At 42.0% G+C, this 22,027-nt stretch overlaps 1 protein-coding gene across 5 annotated transcripts in view; it reads right to left on the reverse strand.

Annotated features, from left to right (window-relative positions):
* ANKRD11 (ankyrin repeat domain 11) overlaps positions 1 to 22,027 on the reverse strand; it is a 142,638-nt gene that overhangs the window by 114,692 nt on the left and 5,919 nt on the right. For 4 of the 5 annotated variants that reach the window (XM_044427817.1, XM_044427820.1, XM_044427818.1 and 1 more), the window contains one exon: positions 8,215 to 8,294. The gene's annotated coding sequence lies outside the window, so the exon portion shown is untranslated. Of the gene's footprint in view, positions 1 to 8,214; positions 8,295 to 8,859; positions 9,958 to 22,027 lie in introns of those variants that run through there. The other variant, XM_044427816.1, reaches the window with a different exon arrangement.

Genomic DNA, 22,027 nt, shown 5'->3' on the forward strand with positions numbered 1-22,027 from the left:
ACCAGGGTGCGGGAAGTTGGCTTGCAGAATCGAAGATGCCCCACAAGAGCATGCATGATCTTCTTGTCGGTTTCCAGTTTAACAATAGCCGTAGGGAGACTACAAAAGAGCAGGCTTCAAATCAGTTTCATATTCTGGTTTGGAAGTCAAGTGCTAATGATTCAGATATGCCATAACAAAACTATGGTTAGAATGGAACAAAAAAAAGAAGAATCCTTTGTACAAAAGGCAGAAGGGCGCATGAGAGCCCATAATGTGTTCAGGATTCTTCACAACTTAATTTGGTAGTTTCTCTGAACTGGAATTTAAAAAAAAAGATACTGATTTCAAATCAGAATTCCCTTCCTCATCTGTTTCTGCCCCTGCCCCAGGAGAGCCTTCTGTGATAATTTCTTCTTGTGGGGGGAGAGATCTTCAACTGTTTATAAAAACAGTCAATGATGGAGAAAGATGTGTTAGACCACCATTAGCAACAAGTCAAACTGCTGTGAATGAAGTTGCTCTAACAGAGTATGTTACATTAGGGTTAGAAGTCCAAGTTATGTCTTGAGCCACAAAAGTATATCCTTAGCACTGCTTATTTTAATAATCCATCTGTTCTCCCCCGCACCCCACCTGTATTTATCTCTCTCACATGTCAACTTATACCTATTTATATTTTGGGAAAGTGTCTGAGGAAGTGTTGCCTTTAAAGCTCAAATAAATATAATTCTTGCTTTATTTCATGGAAGCTTTACTTCCATTAACCTTTTACACTAATCAGTCCAAGTAACTATGCTGATCTTTTAAATTCTCCCTCCCCTCTTCACCTTCTAAAGCAGTGCACAACAAAGGTGAATATAACGTGTTGGGTTAGAGTAATTTAAAGCCTCAAAAAGAGGCAGACTGAAAACACTGAATTAAATTAGGTTCTTCACTGCGACTTCATAGGTCTCCTAGGTTCCTCATTTCTACTGCCTACACATACTAACTGGCTAACCAAACCACTAAAGCATTTTAATTTACAATTAAATTACAACTTACAGACATCCATAAATTAAATCTTGAATGTTACAGAAAAGATTTCTCATTTACAATAATCCCAAGTTACTTAGGTGTCCTTAAAAACATATACATTCAGAATTTAAGACCTGAGCAAACTGCAGACCTCAGATGGTTATAAGACATAAAAACAGGCTGGCCCCATGTCACCCTGGCTAGGCCAGTGCATGACTCTCCTTGTGATGTAACAGGGTGGAACCTCCTGGAGTCAGAGACTGGGACCATGTTCGCAGTGATCTGCCGGTCGCCTAGACCTAGCTAATAATAATATAGTCTATAATAGATCATGCAGTTTATATGGAGCTTTGCTAAAGGAAATAGTCAAAGTCCTGTACTTAGAGGTAATAAGTAAGCCATGGAAGGCACAAATACCGGTCCTCTTCCTCATTGCCTGCACAAGAGAGGAAAAGTCACAACCTTCCATTCCGTGTCTGTGAGAACCATGGTTTACTGTTTTTGTCTGCAAGGCAAACAAGCCACGCACAAAAGTTTCTAATTTACTCTCACCTTATGTATAAAGTAAGAGGAGGAAGAACCTTGTTTCAGCCCAACACTTGAGGATTCTTATGTCTGCAACTACCAGCCACGAATTACTCTTATGTCTGAATGCAGCTACTCTATCAGTTTTTAAGTGCTCATTTAATTTTATCCAGCCTAGTTTGAAAACGACCTTTTCAAAATAATTTGCAAAACAGAGGCAATGAGCGTCTCTCTACAACTCACCAGGATCTTTAGAGATCCTTAAGAGCAGAGCACCATTCTTCCATGTGAAAGGATATAAGGCAGAAGAAGCATTATTCTAAAAGGCAGCGCAACACTGACTGTTCAGGCACCTAGGACTGGGAATACTGGCCCCAAATGACTCTTCCACTTCCTAGCTCTGCCTCTGGAGAGAGGAACTAAAATTAGCTCATCCACTCCCAAGATCCATAGCAGCATTAGTCATTAAAATGTTAACTTGTCACATATGATTTTAATCAAGTCACCCTCTGTGGTGTTCTCAGCCTGGAAAGCACGATATGTGAGGTTTATCCCTTTCCATAATCATAAAAAAGATGAAATGCAAGAGATGAGCCTCCAGCAGTATGCAAAGGGCCATATTTAGATGATTTTATCCAATCTTTTCTAATTTCACTTCATCCCTAGACAACAGAAATGTAGTGTGTGCACAGAACACTATAAACTAAAGGAAATCAACACTATGGTTGGCTCTGCTACTCATTCTAGAACTGGCAGTGATAATTTTGCCCTTCAAAATAAAATTTCAGTTCCAAAATTCCTTTATTTACACGTATCTTGAACAAAGAACAGCACACAGCGTTTCTTAATGAACTCAGCAACCTGAACATATGTGCGGAAGCAAGAACAGAGACAGCTGTGGCTTCATGTAGTTTTCTGCAAGCAAAATCAGAAGAGCAGTCCTCAGAGAAGTTACATTTCAAATGCAGCATCAAGGATTTGGAGGTCTGGGTTAATGAGTAGGACAGACGTGTTTGTCCATGAAAAACCTGCAGCCCTAAGCACAGGAAGTCACTTGTGCTCACTGGGACTTGGGTGAACACAGAAGCCATTTCATATTCTAAAAGAGCTCCTCCAGCAACAGAGAATTACCCTTTGCAAAACTGTGCTCCATGCACCCCAGAGTAGCAACAAAAGGGTCAGGCCTGGAGGAGAGAAGGTAAGAGTATCTTGCGTGGTTCCTCAGTAGGAATAGTAGAGTCAAGACAATGCGCTGGCTGGGGAAGCAAAGGAAAAGATAAAGGTCAGCTTAAAATGGAACAGGGTGCTGGAGCCCGACCACAACAAGGGCACGTGGCGACGGCAGTGCCAGCCGCAGAATTCAAGTGAGGGCGCTCAGATGCTCACTTAAGACTCAGCTGCTTCACTTTGTCCAAATTCACCTCAACAGCTGATGGAAGGAAGAAGGACAGCAAAGAAACGACATGTACGCTTCCTAAAACCAGCCAGGCTTAGGCCTCAAGCACCGTGATTTGCCAGGCCTTCCAAACAAAGAACGTGTTTATATTCAAGCGCCACCCAGCAAAGATGCATGATCTGCGAGTGGCAGCACATGGTGGCATATTCCATTCATGCCCCACTTGGCTTCCATGTAAATTAAGGTAGTGTTTAAGGTTCCCCTCCAAACACCGAGTTGACCCAGAAGGCTCTTCTTCATTGTGTGCCATTAGAATTCCACCCCTCTTACCATCATGCCCCCCGTGCCATGCCAGAGCTGACAAAACGTTCTGTCCTTAGACAAAACGTAACAGGTATATCTGGTTCTGACTGCCATTAACATATCCAGTTAATAAATGTTAAACATTTTAAAAATTAAGCAGATTTTAATCGATTTGAAAATGGGAAAAATATAAAAAAACACCAGCTTCAGACATAGTTTCCACTTTAAAATCTGCTGTTCTTTGACAAACCATAATTTTAATTTTAAAAATTCATAAATCCATTAATTATTATAAACTGGATGGGCTGATGGTTGTTTGTTTTGCTTTTGAATGCTCCATCATGCAGAACTCATAATCTACATATTGTTGTAACGTACACTTCCACAATTCAACAAAAATATGATTCAGACTTGCAGCAGCAAGATTATATACATAAAACTCACTTCTACTGAGATTCTACTCAGGAAAGGGTTTCCAGAATTTAGATTTTTTTTTTTTTTTAAGTAATAAACTTATGAAACAGAAAAACTTCCTGCTTTGGGAAACTTTCCACATGGTAGTGGTAATTACCAACAGCAATTGTGACAGTGCCTGCTTGAAACATGCGTAAGATTGATTAGCTGCTTAGAACCTCATGTACAAACATCTAATTCTGGCTCTGTCTTCAGCCACATGTCCAGAAAGCCCCATCCAGTAACTCCTCCCACAGGCTGCCATTCTGTGAATGGTTCTTGTGGCTTTGCCAAGGGGGAAAAAAGTAAATCCAGCAAACCAGAAGTCTGCCCACCCTCAGGCTGACATTGCTAATGGAAATATGGGGTGGCCTCATCTTGTCTAAGCAACTCGATCTGCCTTGTAGCATGAGGCTTTTCAGAAAACAATTTAATTCTTGAAGCATCTGCTGAAATTCGCTTTCCACTACTGGCCTCAGCTTTGCAATTGTATTCTTCTTGGGAGGTCAGAAAAAGGCAAGACCCAAACCTGGAAAAACAGTTCTGTTGAGCGGCATCACAATATTCCTCCTTTTAATCTTACACCTACATGTTCATTATGAACTCCGTGAAATACTACTGCCAAAACCACCATCTCAATCTCCTGCCTCCTCAGAGAAAGCGTTGACCTGCCAGCTTCCCCAGTGGAAATTGTGAGCAGCGAGAATTATACCAGCTGTCGGCTTACACTAGAATTCTGTACGACCTAGGAAGTCCTAGGATATCAGCTCTAGAATGATAGTGCAAAAAACGAAACAAAACAAAACAAACCTCTTCCTTCAAGGCCAGGAGCCTCCTAGCCAGGTACAGCCAAATGCCTTTCCACAAGCATGAGAACAGGTTGCTAGTTGGTGTCGTATCTTACAGTACTTCAGAAATCCCCCAACTTGGCTGTGTTTCTTTTTAAACGTTATTTTCATTTTTTTTTTCTCTCAACAGACAATGCTAAGTGGAAGCCTGCATACAACTGATACTAACGTTGCACAGAACAACATGGCTGTCACCACGAACCATAAAACCAGAATAATATTAGTCAGACTCTACAGCAATCACAATATTCTTTAGGACGCTACCTTCATATTATGGGAGAGAGAGTCTCCAACAGCTTGGCCAGGAAGAAGGTGAAAATTTAAGGATCGTGGATTCATTTCAACAGGCAGCCGTATCTAGCAGGCCGCTCCAGACTCAGCTGCTGGCGTTGTGCCCGTGCGTGCAACCACACGTGCTTCTACAAATGCCCCACAGGCAAGTGGGAGCAGATCGGGGCAGGGCAGCCGAGTTCTCTTCTGCAAACTCGGCTGATCTGTCCCCTTCCAGAAATGAGCATTTCTGTTCATTTCAGGTTATTTTTAGCTCAAAAGCCCACTGCCTAAGCAATCACTCATATCAACACAGGGGCACAACAGGACGCTAGCAACACACAAGGACGGCAAAGCATCCATAAGCTCTCCATGACAATATGAAAACATGTATAATTATCAAGATATGTTTATTGCGCTCCGACATTCATCAGTAAAATACTGAATTTCCACACAGCTGCAGCTTGGGCATTTAGTACTGGGATGCACATTGAAAAGGGTCATCTTCACAGAAGACCCGAAAGCACCACTCCAGTCCCCGGTTTTTAAGTGTGCTCATGCCTCACATATCCACTCAGGCCCTGTGCCACAGGGGAGAGTACGTGGACGCACTTGATAGAATTGCACAGACACGGCTTTGAGCTCTGCAACAGCATGCAACCCTCTGGGCCCCTGTGAACTGAGACCCTTCTGGGGAAACTACCGTGCAATTAAAGGATTCTTTCTAAAGAGTTAGGTTTTTCAATAACCTTGTTCAAAAATTCAGAATAGTTCTATACCAAGGATGTCAAAATATCACCCATACTGAAAATGAAATGAAAGGCACACAGCAAATATAACTCATCATGTAGATTCACACTGAGCTATTGCAGATTCATTAGTCATGGACAAGTGGAAATTACTCAAAGGAATCTTATATATGTTGAGGCAGCAGGTGAGTAAGAACGTGCGAACAGACACATCCACATTGCATGAAACATTTATTTTTGATCAACTCAAGTCCTTGGACAGAGGAAGGCGATACCCTTCTTGTTCTGAAATCTGTGACTGGCACAAACCCATAGATAATAGATAACAGAAGCTTCAACATTATTTTATTTATTTATTTGATTTGTATTCCACCTTTTTTCCTTTTTAAGAACACAGAATGAATTATCTAGACATTGTAAGAAGTCTCCCCAGCTAAATGTCTATCATCTGCTATATGCCACAAGTTTTGGTACAATAATTAATGCTTGTAAAATCGGTATGCAAAACCTAAGATGAGGCAAATCAAACATTTTTATTATGAAACCCAATGATCCAACCAAGAGAAACAAAAAGCAACAGCTCTTCACCAGAGGCTGCCCAAAAGAGACCACCCTGGCCCTCCAGAATGAAGGTGTCGGACGCCGTTGTAAACTCCTGGGCCACCAGCCCTGCCACCTCCTTCCTCTCCAGGAAATGACCTCCGAGTGCGGCCCTGCCCAGGAGGTGTGCTGCAGCAAGCAAATTACAAAACGACTAAGAAGTCCCCATTGCTAATACCTGGCTAGCATTATGCTTCACTTACGACCGATGCTCAAGCTAAACAAAATAGTGTTTTTTCTCCCAGACATAACCACTTCCTTTGTTTTAGCTGACACAGTATCACATCAGCAGATGCATCTCAGTGACACTGCTGAGACAAATGGCAGGCTTCTGGACAAAACCCCGCAGCGGGTACTCCTTAGCACACTCTTACAGACATGCTACAAATAAAACGGCATGCTTCAAACAGGTGGAGTTCTTAGGATCTCAGAAGCCAAATCCGAAGCTTAATCAACAAGTTCAAGGATTTATCCTTGATGGCTGAATCCTACTTGTGTTCACCCCAGGTGACATTCAGTCCTGTTTTTCTGTAAAAGCTGCTCCTCCAAGAGACCTTGAAAGAAAACATTCTTCAGTGACCTGACTCGCATGACACCACAGCCTGCCATGGTGTAATTTACCTGTGGGGACTGCCGCATCATGCTGGGCACCTGGCTTGGTGCAGTACATAAACCCAGGCAGCAGGCATTTGAACGCTCAACAACCCTCGAATAAACCTAAAGCAAGTCATTAGTTACTTGAGGGTCGCCTCGGCCTCAAACAAGCCATGCAGGCTGGATCCGCATGACGCAGGCTCCCAGCAGAACACGAGGAGGCAAATTAAGCTGTTGTGGGTTGTCGTATCATCTAAGCCAAGCCATTATGAAACTTCTCAGGAAAGAGACAACCCTTGCGTTAGCCAAGCTGCTAACATGTTCACGCTTTCCCGACTGTACGTAAAGAACAAAGAGCAGACACGGGGCAGTTGTATTAAAACTGCTTCCCTGTTCTCCTTTACACTGATAGTGTTACATCCTAGAACTGAAACTGCACACACAGATCCCCAGAACTGTAATAGTCTGTGGCAAGGGACCTGGCTGAGCTGCTCATGAAGGATGTGAAACTCAACTTGCTCCTTCCTCCAGCAATAGGAAGGAAAAATAACCCTTTCATTAACAAGAAACTCAGTCTGCCTCTCACGGCTCTGTCTCATTCAGCACTGAGAGGGTTGTTAATGTACAAACATTAAGAGGATCAACCTGAATGAAAGGGAAGAATGTATCTGATTCAGACCAGTAGTACAGCACATGGGAAAGGCCACACATGGTGTCAGATCACCATTGTGCTATAAAAGACTTATTTAGAACACAATGTTGAAGTTGTTCTGCAAATGTGACTTCTAAACGTATTTTGCCTTCCAACTGTTTCCTTGAAAGGTGGCAGTACCCCAGAGGTTCTGCACCAAAAAAACACCCAACACAGACTTTTACTGTCTATATTTACATATTACCACCTCACCAAAGCACACACAGGCAAGTTAACATCTGAGCAAAATCCTTTGGTTTTAGATGCTTGGCTGAACCTGCTTTGTGACCTGCTGCTCTGCAAAGACACTGCTGAATCACCAGCAAAGGACTTACAACCCACCATAAAAACTGCCTTGCAATTAAGCACTTGACTGACCACCCAAGACAGGCAGGAACTGCAAGCAGACGCCACCCAAACACAGGAAAGTTCTCTCCTGACAGTAGTGGGGTGCTCCTATATAGCAGGAGATGAACCCGCAACGTCACCCAAAAGCTTCATTTGCAGAAGCTGATATTCATTACATTCCAACTGAATAGTACTTGACAGGGGCAAAGCCTTGAAGACAAAATCATCCTGCTCTATTAGAATTTAGAATAAGAATAAGCTGAAGACTCTTATACTACAAAAACAACTCCAAGTAAGCTACTTCACCAAAACCTATTAAAATGTTTACATTTAACAAAAGTAAATGAAAAGCACTCTCAAAATTCATAGTCATATTTTTTTTGTATTTTTTAAACGTTTTTCTACTGAAAACAAAAAATAAGGAAAAGAGGCAGTATTTACCGATTCCATAGCTGAAAGTACCGGTTAACAGGACATGGATAAAATCCAACAAAGGGGTGTTCCCGAAGATGCTCTATATTCTGAAAGACAAAAATTAGGTTGCATAAATATTAAGAGACACAATCTAAGGTGAAGAAGCCTATTACTATTATACCTGACAAGGCCATCTTTTGAATTCTGTTCTCTTAGTGTTTTCACTAATGTTTTCACTAATAATGGACTATTTCAATTTCAATAATGGACTATTTCAATAGTCCATTATTAGGACCAATTAGAACATAAAAGGATTTGAAGGGGAAATGTCATAAATGTGTATCTCATACACAACTGTTTCTGGCCAGAGCCATGCCCACTAAGCCCATCCAAAAATGTCCGTCAGTTCATGCTCAGGACTTCTGCCCCCTCCCCCTACCAAAGACGCATTGTACTCTCAGATGGTCTGGCTACTCACAAGGCAAAGAAAATGATTCAAATACAGTTTAACAAAATCCTGTCAGAAAGCCAAAATAAAAGAAAAGAGGAAAGACATTTGCTCCCCTGGCATGTGGGCAGGGGAGAGTTTGCCTCTCAAACTGTACCAACCATTAAATAGAAACTTCCTGATTGAGATAATCTGGGATTCACAATATTATATAATTTACTAACCCTCCTTTTTACTTTCAAAAACAGAAGAACGTCCAAGACTGAAAGATGCTATGCAGGAATGAAGACGGCAGCACAAGAATTTTTCCCTCAGAGAAAAAAAATACCACTTTAAAGTTTCGGATCTTTATTTTTTGCCCAGGTTTGAAAACAAATGGAATGATATTCTATAATTACAGGTAAATGTTAATGAATATCATTCTCAGATTATCTTATAACTATCCCATGCTAGAAATTTTGTAAACACCTGCAGGAACTATTCTTTCCAATAAAAATACTTCCTCCCTTTCAAAATGCATGCATTGTGCACTGCTTTTTATCAGCTAAAACTACCACAAGACTATCTGCTATACGCTATTAGCATTCTAGAACAAGCGAGTTCTGACTCATAACTGTAGAGAAGCCAGCTGTTCTCGAGTCAAAGCAGCCAAGGCTAACCTATAAAAGGAGAAGGCACACATTCACCATTCAGAAGCTACAGATACCACCACCCCTAGGACAAGAAGTCAGAAGCATGCAATGCTGTGTAATGACAACAAAAGAGCAGTCCAGTTGTGCACGATATAGTTGTGCTGCTAAAGTGAGGCAGGTCAGAGCGTGAAAGACCTTTGGAGAGGAGACGGTCGGGGAAGCATATTTAATAATCTTTCGAGGAAGAGTACTGGACACAATAAATACCACTAATAATATGAATGAGTGCTAGGCAAGGGCTCCGGAGGCATGCGTTCAAGCACTCACTGATGAATGACCTTAGGGAAATCAGTCTCAGGCGTGCATCTGACAATGATAACTGGCATCAGAGCATCACTGCGAGAACGAATATAAGGCAGAAAGTAAGTCTCCAGCTGTTTCGGCCTTCAACTCCCAGCATTCCTGACCATGGGCCACACAGGCAGGGGCTTCTGGGAGCTGAAAGTCCAAAACAGAGATCTACCTTCTACCCACCCCAATGTAAAGCTCTTTACACAAGAGCAGTTTCATATATATGCTACTATTCTTCTCGTTAATCCAGCCTCAGACCTTAAAACAACCAGCTGGCATAGGAGTTAAAACTTCTAAAATTTTAGGTATCTTTAAAAACAGAGTAGAATTAATTTCTGGTTTTGTTGTTGTTTGTAAACAATTTGTGAAACTATTTTAAGGTTTTAAAACAACACATTACCTTAGACTCACTTTTTGTTTGTTTGTTTGTATGCCATCCCATTTGCATGAGCCTCGGGACGGCTTCCAACATAATAAACAAACAAGGATATAAACAATACATATTAAAATCCGGATTCACCCTGGCTGTAAAAATTAAAACCAATAAATAATATTAACAGTTATTAAAATATTGTTTAAATAAAAAGGTCTTGGCCTGGCACCAAAAAACATAACGACGGCACCAGGTGGACCTCTCTAGGGAGTGCATTCCATAAGTGGGGCGCCACTGCAGAGAAAGCCCTCCTCCGGGTACTCACCCTCCTAATATCTTTCACAGAGGGTTCCCGGAGAAGGGCATCTGTTGCTGATCTTTTTGAGCCAAGATATGTTTTTTAAATGATTGCGTAAATCTATACATAGGAAAAAATTCTATTAAAGCAATGACCTGTTTCACAAATAAAAATAGCCCAAAGTATGGGTTGAATCATGAGTTGTTGTTACATATGAACCCTACACTTTGACTGAACTGTGAGTTAACCATGTACACCCCAGAGTTTACAATGCAACAACAAAACATGGTTTCTCTTCCTGAATTGTTCATGGTTGACAACCCATAGTTAAACCACACAGTCCGTGGTTTACAAAAAATGACAATCCAGACTCTGGGATCTATTCACGTGTGGAGCAGGCCAGTGCCTTGCTATTTCAATGCCATCCAAACTACTTCACAAATGCAGAAATAACAATAAAAGCTGCTGTAGCAGGAAAGGCAACCAATGTGCTACAATGCGTAACAAAGCAATCGAGACAACGGGAGGTCAAGCCAAGTACAGAACATTCCATTTGGAGAGAACCTCTGTCAAGATGAAAAATGTTGGAGCAGATGGTGAGCACCCTTACTAGTAGTATCCCAGCTTACTAAACCCCCATAATTGCTAAAATCAAGCCAGAAATGGACTCTACAAGCTGAAGCAGCTAATGAAATGTATACGTTTTGCTTAATGTTTCAAATAAACCACTATGAGCTGCTTACTGAATCCTGAGTTGAAGCATCTTTACTGGGAAATTATCAGCCTCCCTTACAATCCTGCTTCCTTCCCTTTCTCTTGCGGAAGCAGAGCGCTGAGGCACCTATTGCTTTGTTAACGTGGCATTCCTAAACAGCAGACAAGCCGCTGTATGCTGCAAAGGACAGAGGCTCTCAAGGCTGTTTTACCTGAATACAATGACCTGCAAAGATGTCCACATGCTTTACATGGAGCAAGGCTGATCCAATTCACAGAAATGGAGGCAACTGCTGTGTTTAACACAGGTATTCCCAGGGATGAGCACACGTACATAGAGTACCACTTCCACTCCCAGGTCCTCCCTCATAACCTGAATAGCTTACCAATTTACATAATATTTCAGCCCAGATACTCTAGAGTTATGGATTAAGCAGCCCAAAATAAACCTAGCCACAAATCGACTATTTTGAGTTGTCTCATGCATGGATGTCCTGAAACAAGCCAGGAAATTGGAAATGGCTCCCATGGAGCACTCATTCCTAGGAACTGCCACTGTTCCGTATTAGCTACAATTAGCTAGAAAAGAAACTCCCAACTAGCAGCCGCTGCAAGTAATATAGTAGTAGGAGTGTCCAGCCGAAGAAGCCATGTATAAACGCAATCTAGAGGGGACTAACAGGGAAAGGAGAGTTGCGTTCAAGGGACAGGAGCGAAGTGAACTTTCAGGGCAGTGGGTCAAGTGAAGAACAGATGAACAGAGAGTGCTGAAATGAAGAGCAAAAAAGAGCTGATTAGTTTTTGGGAGAATATGAAATAAGGAGGACAAAGCAAAATGCCTTTCTAGTGTTACACTTCTATTTCTGTTAGCTGCTACACAAATCTCTTGCAATTCTAAACAGAAAGGAGACTGTATTCAATACAGAGAAGAAACAAAGAAGGTAAGAGGATACATTGCATTGGGTCTATTTTGATGGACAAGACTGCACAAGGTTGCAAACTTTGAAAAAACGGGGAGGAAGGAATGTCCTTCATCCTTGACAGTCTTACTTATATCCAGCCCTTCCTCTAAAAAGTTCAAAGGGTTATCTCATATTATCCTCGCAATAATCCTGTGAAGCAAGTTAGACAGAGGTGGCACCTAAAGCAACCCAGTGAACTTCATGACTGGGCAAGAATTTTAACCCTGGTTTCCAGGTCCCACAAGTTCAACATTGCAACACAGCCGTCTTTTATATCTCAGTTGTGACAATATGTGATTTAGTTAAGAATTTCTTTAAGAATAAAATTCACAAGGTCCCCAGTTCAAAGAAAAAGCTCCTAATGCTGCATTTCCTGCTAACCAAATGTAAACCTCTAGCAGATGTCAAAATGTGTCAATACTGAAAAACATCGATTGCACTGATCTGTTTAATTCTGAAATGTCTAGACAATTAAGTCTGCGACAATTGCCACTGTTCTAACTGCTCCTAAAGATTTGTTCAGCTAAAGCTTTCACATTCCAGACACTACTGAGCAAGACACTAGGCCCATCAGAAGATGCCACTATGCCAATTTTGAAGAACGGGTGCAAAATATAATTGACTTTCTATTCCGCAACTCAAAAAGTTTAACTTCATTCACAACACCGTATGCGGCTAGCAGTCTCAGTTACTCACTCCCAAGGTGCGCGCCATACGCTTGGGGGTATTTGCTCCCCACTGTGTGCACGAGCCCGTTTTGCTTCACTCATAACACCGGCAAAACACCAACCAAGCCCTCCTTCCCTCAGCATTCCTGGCATCAGGCCCTGCAGAATCTCGTGAGCTGCAGGGAGGGATGAGACGCAGGGGGAGCCCCCTGAATCAGACACACGTCACCAAAGGTCTCTTCTTGCAGTAGCAGGTTCTGGATCCAACCCAAGCACATTTTCCTCAAATGAAAAGTTAGAATACTTCAAACCTCTCTATGAGTCTTAAAAGTAATACAGACAAATTTCATTGGAATTTCATGGGGGTGGTTACATACAATTGCCAACATCTTTCAATTTCTGATTCACTTGACCATTTTTCCTACAGAGAAACAGCAATAAAAACCATAAACCAATGCAATTTTCAGCGTTTAATTACCAATTAAATTAAATGTCTTTCTAAATGTGAATTTGAGTCCAGGTATAATGGTCAAAATGATTTCAAAATGCTTTTTTTGGTATATATATTTTTCTGTGCCGTGTGTAACACTCAGTTTTTAAAAAACAGCTTTTGCTCATTGTAGGCCATGTCTAAGGTTGCTAAAAATGTTACATTAGGAACAGTACGTGCCAGCACCAAGCAATGTAAGGCCCACAAAACATATGCCGAGGTATTTGTGCAGCCCGCAGCTTCACAGAAATCCTTGAATCTCCATGGTTGGGTTTCTGTGTGTTGTTTTGCTTTCTCTCCTATTCACATGCCTCTGGGGATAGGCTTGAATATACCACATCATTAAATTTATGCTACTTTCAGTATCGTATTTTCCATGCCCATATATTATCCTTAAAAACTACACTGTGAATTGATCTTGTCTTTGGAAAGCAGGCTGCGACTAGGGCTTCCCGCTCTTTGGCAGCTAGCTGACTCAAACCCAGTTACCGATGGCCTGGTGCCTGCCACATAGATGCCATGTTACACCCTATTAACAAAATGTGCCGATTCGAACGATCAGAGAGTGAGAAGACTGGAAGGAGTAATGTAGACAGAGAACCTCCTGCCTGCCCTGTGCTGGAAGTCCATGCGAAGCCTTTGTGCCAGGTGGCAGCCTGGTCCCTGCATGCCTACCTCAAGCCACACAGGGCCCACCACTTGCCTACACGTCCAGTTCTATTCTGACAGCTCTGAATGGCCCTGAAGATTTTTCTTCTTCCTTGATGTTCAGTTTAAATCCCTGTAAGTCAAGCCCACGGTTCTGAGTCCCTCGGCCCTGGATGACGGGACTCAGCTTGCAGCCCCCTTTTGCCGGTAACCCTTGAGGGACTTAACAGTGCTCTCTTATCTCAGTCTTCTCCAGGCTAAACGTACACCAGTCCTTTAATATGTCCCTTGTATTTGGTTTCTAGTCCTCTGATCATCCTCATTTCTCTTTGCTGAACACACTCCAGTTTATCTGAATCCTTTTTAAACTGGACACAATGTTCAAGGTGAGACAGGACCACTGCAGAACAGAGCATGAAGCTGTTCGCCTCCCGACATGTTTCCCAAAGTGGCCCATGATGCAGAACCATTTCCTTGCCCACGCTGCGTGCCACGCTTCAGCGGCTGGATACCATAGGCCACAATTTGCTGTTCTGTGCTAACAAGCAGAGACAAGATCTGTTCTGTCAGTTTTCATTTTGATTTATTTTGCATAAGAACTCCCCACTTTAAAAGAAACTCAATGGCCTGAAGGTTAAATATATTCCAAGTCTGACAGGGTTTTTTCCCCAACTGGGACCGAAGAAATGTTGCATGTACCTGAAGAAGAATGCATTTCCCTCCAACAGCAATACCTAAGCAATAGTGTGACACCACTTTCTTCTGTCAACAAAATGACAGTGCTTTTGAGGATGAAAGACTGGCCCAACAGAGCACAAGCTATTTGCTACTATGTCATCAGTGCTTTTTTAAGCTACCCTATTGTTTAACAGTTTTACAAACATAATTGTAAGCATTTCAAAACATTAAAATCTTCTAATAGAGTTCCATGCCAGAGGAAGGAAATGCCTCTAGTGAAGCTATTTAAGTACAATGATACAAAATAAAAGATTTCAAACTCTATGCTTCAAGGATTCCAAGAACCAGCTGAGGTACCCAACTCTAGCATAACAAAAGAGATGACTTGTAAAGTATTTGACATTTACATTTTTGAAACATGCTCAAAAATGGTGCAATCATGTTATAATTTCATCAAGTACATCTCCAAACAGTCCGGGTTCCACTGCTGAAAAACTGCAGCATGAGTAACACGGCCCCATTATAAAAGGCAACATAACCCAGCACTTGTTAGCAGTCAGTGCCACACCGAACTGAGTTTCCATGGCAACCAGGGGAAAAATATATAAAGCAAACTACAGTTAAGCGAAAATTATACTCCGTGACAATATATACAAAAGGCAGGAAACATGCTCCTGATGGAACACTTCAATATATACCTTGCACACTGACAAAAATAAGTCATGGAAAAAATAACGACTGAATTTTCATGAGGGTATTTAACAATCATTGTTTTTCTCCGCATTTGGTGCAAACACCCCTAAATGTGCAAAAACTCAAGGAAATAAAAACAGCAAAACCTGCAACACTCCAAGATGTTGCTGCCATTCTTTTTAATAGCATTTGAAAAGATGTGTGATTCAGGCATTTGAAGGCTGTGGTCTTCACTGCTGCAGACAATGGCTGCTGAATGTGCTTGTAATTTGCTTCCCAGGAGAACATGTGGCTGTGAATTAGATATTAAGATGCTTTGAAATCTGAAATATTTTTCGCTAGAACCAGATGACATTGTTTTCCTTGTTCAAGGACTTGCACTTTGAATAGCTGCCCACTGCAGAGTGGCTGCTGTTTGAAAACTCAAATATTCCACACACACACACAAATAATCACACAACAGTGGACTAGTTCTGTCGATTACACTGATGTGTTAGACAGCCAGAAACTTATGGCAAGGTCATAGAGCCACTATTCATCCATAAGTTTGCTCAGATCATCAACTGATAACCTTTGAGTGCAGCGGTGTGCAATTTTCTTTCTTTCTTTCTTTCTTTCTTTGTTTTTTCAACCCAGGTCTTACATCTCATAAAGCTCATTAAAACATGTTAGGACAGTAGGACAGAATAGCTAGAGCTTTATTATGGATACCTCCGAGAGCAGAAAGACCCAAAGATGGGCTCACAAAAACTATCTTGACCCCCAGGAAGATCTGCGTAGAAGCAAGCAGTCTCTACCACAAGGGCATTACAGAGCAAGACTAGCACTTCAAACTGTGCCCAGAAATGAACTGAGAACCGGTGCACCTGCTTGGAAACTGGCAAGTAGTGTTCTACCCACCCAGTTTCAGCCAGTAATCAAGTGGCAGCACTTTGCACTAACCGGCTCAGACCATTTCTAAGGGCATTTTTACAGTAAACTGAACAGGACATTTCCCCAGCACATCAGATAGCCGCAGGCAGACTGGCTCTGTCCTGGAGAGGAGATGCGGCTGGCAAGAGAGCGCAAACCAGTAAAAAATGCTTCAACATCCGTAATCCCATGGAGGATAGGCAGAACACCACCCACCTACAGCCCCTCCATCTTATCTAGGCTAAGCTTCAGTTTACTGGCCCTCAGCCAGCCCATGACTGGTCTCAGGCCTCAGTCGATTCGTGGCTAAGATGTGCTAAGAACATGTCACTTGTGCAGTCTTAGCTACTGATGGAGTTGTTCCACGTGCATTTATTTGACTAAAATGAAATGGTTGTTGCCTATCACCACAAGGGGAGGCCTGATGAAAAGATCGTAATTTATGCCGCCCCCGTGCACTGTTTTCTGCAAAGTACTACCACTCATCAAACGACTATCAAGTTGCTCACTTTAAGTATTGTTTATATTTTGAAGCATTTCCACGCTTCTTTTCAGGGCTATGCCCTCATACAGGGGTGCAAGCAAAAACGATGATGATGATGCAGCCAAGCAAAATCCACAGTCGCCTCCATCTGAAAGCGGTTCCAAGCCGCAAAACACTCTGAGGAGAAGATCTCGGCCTCACACTGTTAACTGCAACAGCTCGTGCATTTTGAGCGCTGTGCGGAGGGGACACTGAGCATCCCTGCCAAATGTGTTCAGGAATCGAGCAGGGCCTTGAACCCACACGGCGGGCGCTCCTACTACTTTCCTTCCCTTCCCTCCTGCATGAGTCATCAAGACTGTAAAGAGCCTTATCAAACTTGAGAAATCCACCCCACCCTATAAATAAAGCTGTTCAAGGTAAAGCACTAGGAGCCCATCCTCCTCCAGAAAGCTTAATGTTTAAGCATGCAAGCGTCAGTGGGCCCCACCGGGGAGCAGTACCAAAGTTAGGTACCTGCAGCATTATTCTACCAATCTTAACATATAGGGCAGAATTTGACACATATAATGGAAGTGAGAATATGGAACCGTGCATTAAAACTTGCTCCATCAGATTTCTCATAAATATTGCTCTCAAAGCGATGCCTCGGGGTGCATCTTGTGAGAAAACCTCTCTTATCTTAGGAAGGCAGGAAGGGCCATACCTAGTCAGTTCACTGAGTGCCCACCCCACGCTTGTGCAGAACGCACGAGGAGGAGACGAGCACAGCCCTTCGACTCGTGTTCCACAGGAACTAACGAGTGCTGCCATGCTGCCTCTGATGCTGGAGGCAGCAAATGCCCATCAGGACTAGTAGCCGCTGAAAGCCATGGCTTCTTACAAATTATATCACAAAGCTTGCAAGCCAGCAATACACACACACGGTCAACACAGTCAGAGCCGCCACACCAAGACAGTATAATGTCATCAGAACTTGGGATTCAACAATTACTTCCTTCTGGCATATTCCTGAGTAAACTGATTGGCTCTTACATACCAAATAAAAGTACTTTACTTCCAGTCTGCAAAGACTGCAGTTCAGAACTTTTTTTTTTCCTGGTATGTTCAAACTGATTCCCTGTTTTTCTTCCCAAAGCAAACAGAATTCAGATTAATCTAGGTTGGTAAGGAGACGGCGTGGCTTCACATGGCAACAGAATACTCTTTTTTAAATGTGCTAAAGGTTGCTAGACTACTGTACACAAAAATACTCTTAAGAGCCTGGTCATATGATGCAGTCCTCCTGTTGCCCGAGTGCTTACTGCCAATGCCAAGACTGAGGCCGACACAGGACTCCCTTTTCAAGGCCAATATGGCGCAACGGTGCCTCCATCATGCGAGGAGGAGGGCAGATCAGGTCAGAGGGAGCCAAGCTCTAAACTGCCCTCGCTCCCCACTGGTGGGAAGTGATGCGGACTTGCAGACAGAGGATGGCTATTACTGTGGATCAAGAGGATCAGGCCACCAGCTACTGAATACAGAGATCTGATCCTGCTATTATGCCAAGCAGGGACCCAAACAGAACAGAAACTTTCCAAATTTACCTAGCACTATTATCTGCCTGAAAAGTGTGTCTCACAACCAAAGCTGATAGTCAAAGGTTTAATTCCAGAAGCTTTTTTAAAATAGACCAATTGAAGCCCCATAGCAATGTCTGAAAATCAGACTCCTAAATATGCAGTCAGCAATCTATGAAATATAGCTCTCCTGAAAATGAGGTTCTAATGTTTTTTAAAAGTAGTTTGTGCAAGATGAGAAAGTAAAATGCACATACAAGCACTGGTCTTACCTTTTAAGGCATTACATATTGCTTTTGCATTAAAAAATTCTAGGAAGTTAAGTGTTAACTCAAAGTAACAATTCAAACCAACTATTATTCAAAAAATCTATGCAGTATATCTGGGTACTTCAGAATTCAAATTGGACCCCTTCTGACATGAAAACACGCTCCTGTTCCAGAAAGCAATAGCTGGTCCTAATTAAGTTTGGGAAGCACCAGGCCTCTGCCAGCAGCACATTCAAACCCTGTAAAAACGTAACTGCTGGCACTGTCTGAAATCCAGATACATTCGCTTATTTCTAGCAAGCATTAGTGCAATTCAGAAAGCAACAGAAGCAGAATAGAATTTTAGAAATGGTCCAGGTACTTACTACAAAGAAGCTATTGAATGTATTGCAATCACATACCTGCCTTCTATCCCCTGTTCTATGCTGCAGCCAGAGCAGGATTGCCCACCAAAGGGAAAAAGTGGCTCTAGGTGCTTCTTCAAGCTAGCATGCAGACCAGTTCTTATGCCAGAATTTATAGCAAAATCCAAACAATTACCAGAAAGCACGTTTATAAAGCCTGCTAAAGTAGACTTACAAATGTAGGACCTGCTGGAATATCTTTGAAGCACAAATACCTTGGTGCTAATTGGTGACAGATCTACACGAGGCAACCCAAAATGTATAAACCCATCTTAACAAAAAATGGAAACCAGGGCAGAACACGGCATGCCTTGCACTGAAGAAAATCAACCCTCTATGCTACGCTTAAATCATCCAATGGCCTGGAACACACAAAAAACATAGATTACTTCTCAGCAAGCCATACAGTCCCTACTGTGGCTTCTGGAGGACAAAGTTAATGATGGCTGCCAGCCACAATAGCCATGTGTTGCCTGAAAGATCAGAGGCCTCTCAATACCAGTTGCTGGGGAACAGCAGCAGGGAAGGCCTACTGCCCCAATGCCCTGCTCATGGGCTTCTCATAGGCACCTGCCTGAGCACAGTGAGAAACAAGCGGCTGGGCTATCCAAGTCTTTGATCTGCTCCAGATTCAGGAATCTTGGGTCGTTAATGCTGATTATCCATAAAGCCACTTCCATGGTCATTCCTTTCACTACTTCCATGCTAGTTACCTCCTGCTCCCAAAGCCCACTGAATTATGTATATTCCTTCCAAAGCTATTTATAAAATATGCACCATGCTGCTAAGAAATGTCCCTAACATGAGTTGCCATTTTAGGTAAACTAAAACGTGAGGCAAAGTTGTGAAAAAACTCATGCATTCAAATTTAGAAAGTGTCCTCAATGAGATTGGTGTATCTATAATGTAAAGCCACCTCAGAGAAGACAGTAAGTTGATTACTGATTTCTTCTCTCACAATTCTTGGACAAAAACACAATGCTTAAACACTTTAAAAAAAATAATGTGTGACATTCGCCACCAGGTTTTGGTACATCTCTAGTTGGCTAAGAATAACTCCAGAACGACCTCTGGAAAGCCCTCCATTCTTCTACACCTTTAGCTATGAATGCCAGTTAAAATGCAGACTCAACTCACACGTAATGACTAATGTGATCAACTAACCCATGATTAGTTGGAGCTGTGAGGAAGTGAGAGACTGCACCATCTCACACCAGTTTGTCATTTCCACTGTTACCCATTTAGCAAGCAAGCCAGGAATATCCCGTGCCTGGCTTGTTCGCTGCAAAGTTCAAACCCAGCACACTAGTGGCTGAGGTATAAACCAACCAGATTTTTCAACTAACGAGCCATGTATCATCATTAAATGAACACTGGATCAATGTGTCCCTAATAGCTGCATTTTAGCAACTATGCACTGTCCTCGATGCAGTCCTTTCATTCTGTTTCCTAGATATAAGCCAACCATACAGAACTTGAAAGGCAGTAAGATGGGAAATAGCTTTATCTTAATCCATTGCGGTCTGGATTAAGGCCTGGCTTTGAGCAAGAATCAGACTTAGTCACCCTGATGGACGATATTCTTCCACAAAAGGGGAGTACAGCCCTGTAATCCTTGTTGACCTCTTAGCAGGTTTTGATATCACTGTTCACCATATCCTCCTAGGCCAGCTTCCAAGAGCTGAGAGCACCACTTTACAGCAGTTCAACTCTTAATTCCAGAGAATACTGGGTGACTGTGCCTTGGTCCCAACATTGAACTGTGGGTTGTTCCAGGACATTATTCTGTCCCCAGTGAAGCTTAACATGTATATGAAGCTCTTGGAAGCAGTCATTAAAAGATCTGGGTTAATATGCTGATGATAGAGAGCCTTGGCTATTGGGTGGTATAAAAAAGAAAGCATAAGATGATAGTCTAATTTATTTCTATGTAACATCTGCATTAGGAAAGCCAATGCTCATTCTGAACCAGCACCTGGCAGGACAGAAACACTGTGGGTGATTCCCAGAATCAAGAATTGAGTTATCCGGGTTACACTTCCTCTTGAGATAAATGCCTGTATCATGTTCCATGTCTTTCTGTTGACATACAAAGAGGTAAACACCTTGAGGCCAGAATACCTCACAGAATGTCTTCCCTTAAATAAGTCTCAGCTGACCCACAATCTCCTGAGAAGGGCTTGCTCGTCCTTCTGTGGCCAATGGAATACTGCCCTGTCCGTGTGAGCCTTTTCCATGGCGGCACTCTTTGGAATGTCCTCTGGAATGGTCTTTCTTGTGTGTCATTCAAAAGGCAGAAACAATGGCTAGTTTTATTCAGTTAGCCTGACTTGTACTTTTAGGCACTTGACTGCAAGATACAGAATCAGTTGTAGTCACTAATGGAATGGAATTGGATGCTAAAAATATTCTCCCACATGAAGCCTGAGAATCAGAAACAGCAGCTAGTTTTAACCACCTCTTAAAAACACATTTGTTCATCCTGACCCATGAGGAATGCTGTGACTATCTAGTTTTATTTATTTATGGTGCTGCACTATTTTATTTCTGTATTATATTTTATTTTATTCTGAACTGCCTAAGGATTTTAATAAATTAAGTGACATAAAGGTATTATAATAAATAAAAAATAGTTACTCCACAAGGCAGAGCTTCTCTATTACCTATCCACATACAAGTGTGGCATGTAACTTCCTCCAGATTACAAATCATCATATCTGAAAAACTGTGTAAACAAGAATCACTACAGTACTTTCTAGTCATAACACAGGTTCCAAGAGAACTGCTCAAAACAAGAATTATTTTTCTCACCTCCACACTGGGAAAACTTTGTCTTTTTCCAACAGAAACTTCTAAAGTTGGATAAACAACCCTTCAGACATCAATATAACACCTTGCCCAATCAACAATAAGTTGCGATGAAAAACATTAACCTTCCAACCTTTTAAATAAATGCAGAAAACATTTGATTTTATAAAAAGTTGCATTACTCAGTTGCAATTGAGAAATACCTACATTTAAAAGTAGGAAACAGACTGATACAAAGACATAATTTTGTATTAACAGTTCCTTCTTGACTTTCTTTAAAGAGGCAAAGACTGCCTACAGACTCCTTCAGGATAAATAATTCAAAACATAAATGCCAAGGGCAGTGCAGCAAGCTGATGGCAGGGACAACCCAGTCAGTAATGTTTCTCTCTCACGTCTCTTTATGAAAGTGACTGCAAATCTGACCTGAAAGGATAGAGGAAACAAAG

Source organism: Varanus komodoensis, unplaced genomic scaffold, assembly GCF_004798865.1.
Source record: "Varanus komodoensis strain SLA01 unplaced genomic scaffold, ASM479886v1 scaffold19, whole genome shotgun sequence".
NCBI classification, from domain to species: domain Eukaryota; kingdom Metazoa; phylum Chordata; class Lepidosauria; order Squamata; family Varanidae; genus Varanus; species Varanus komodoensis.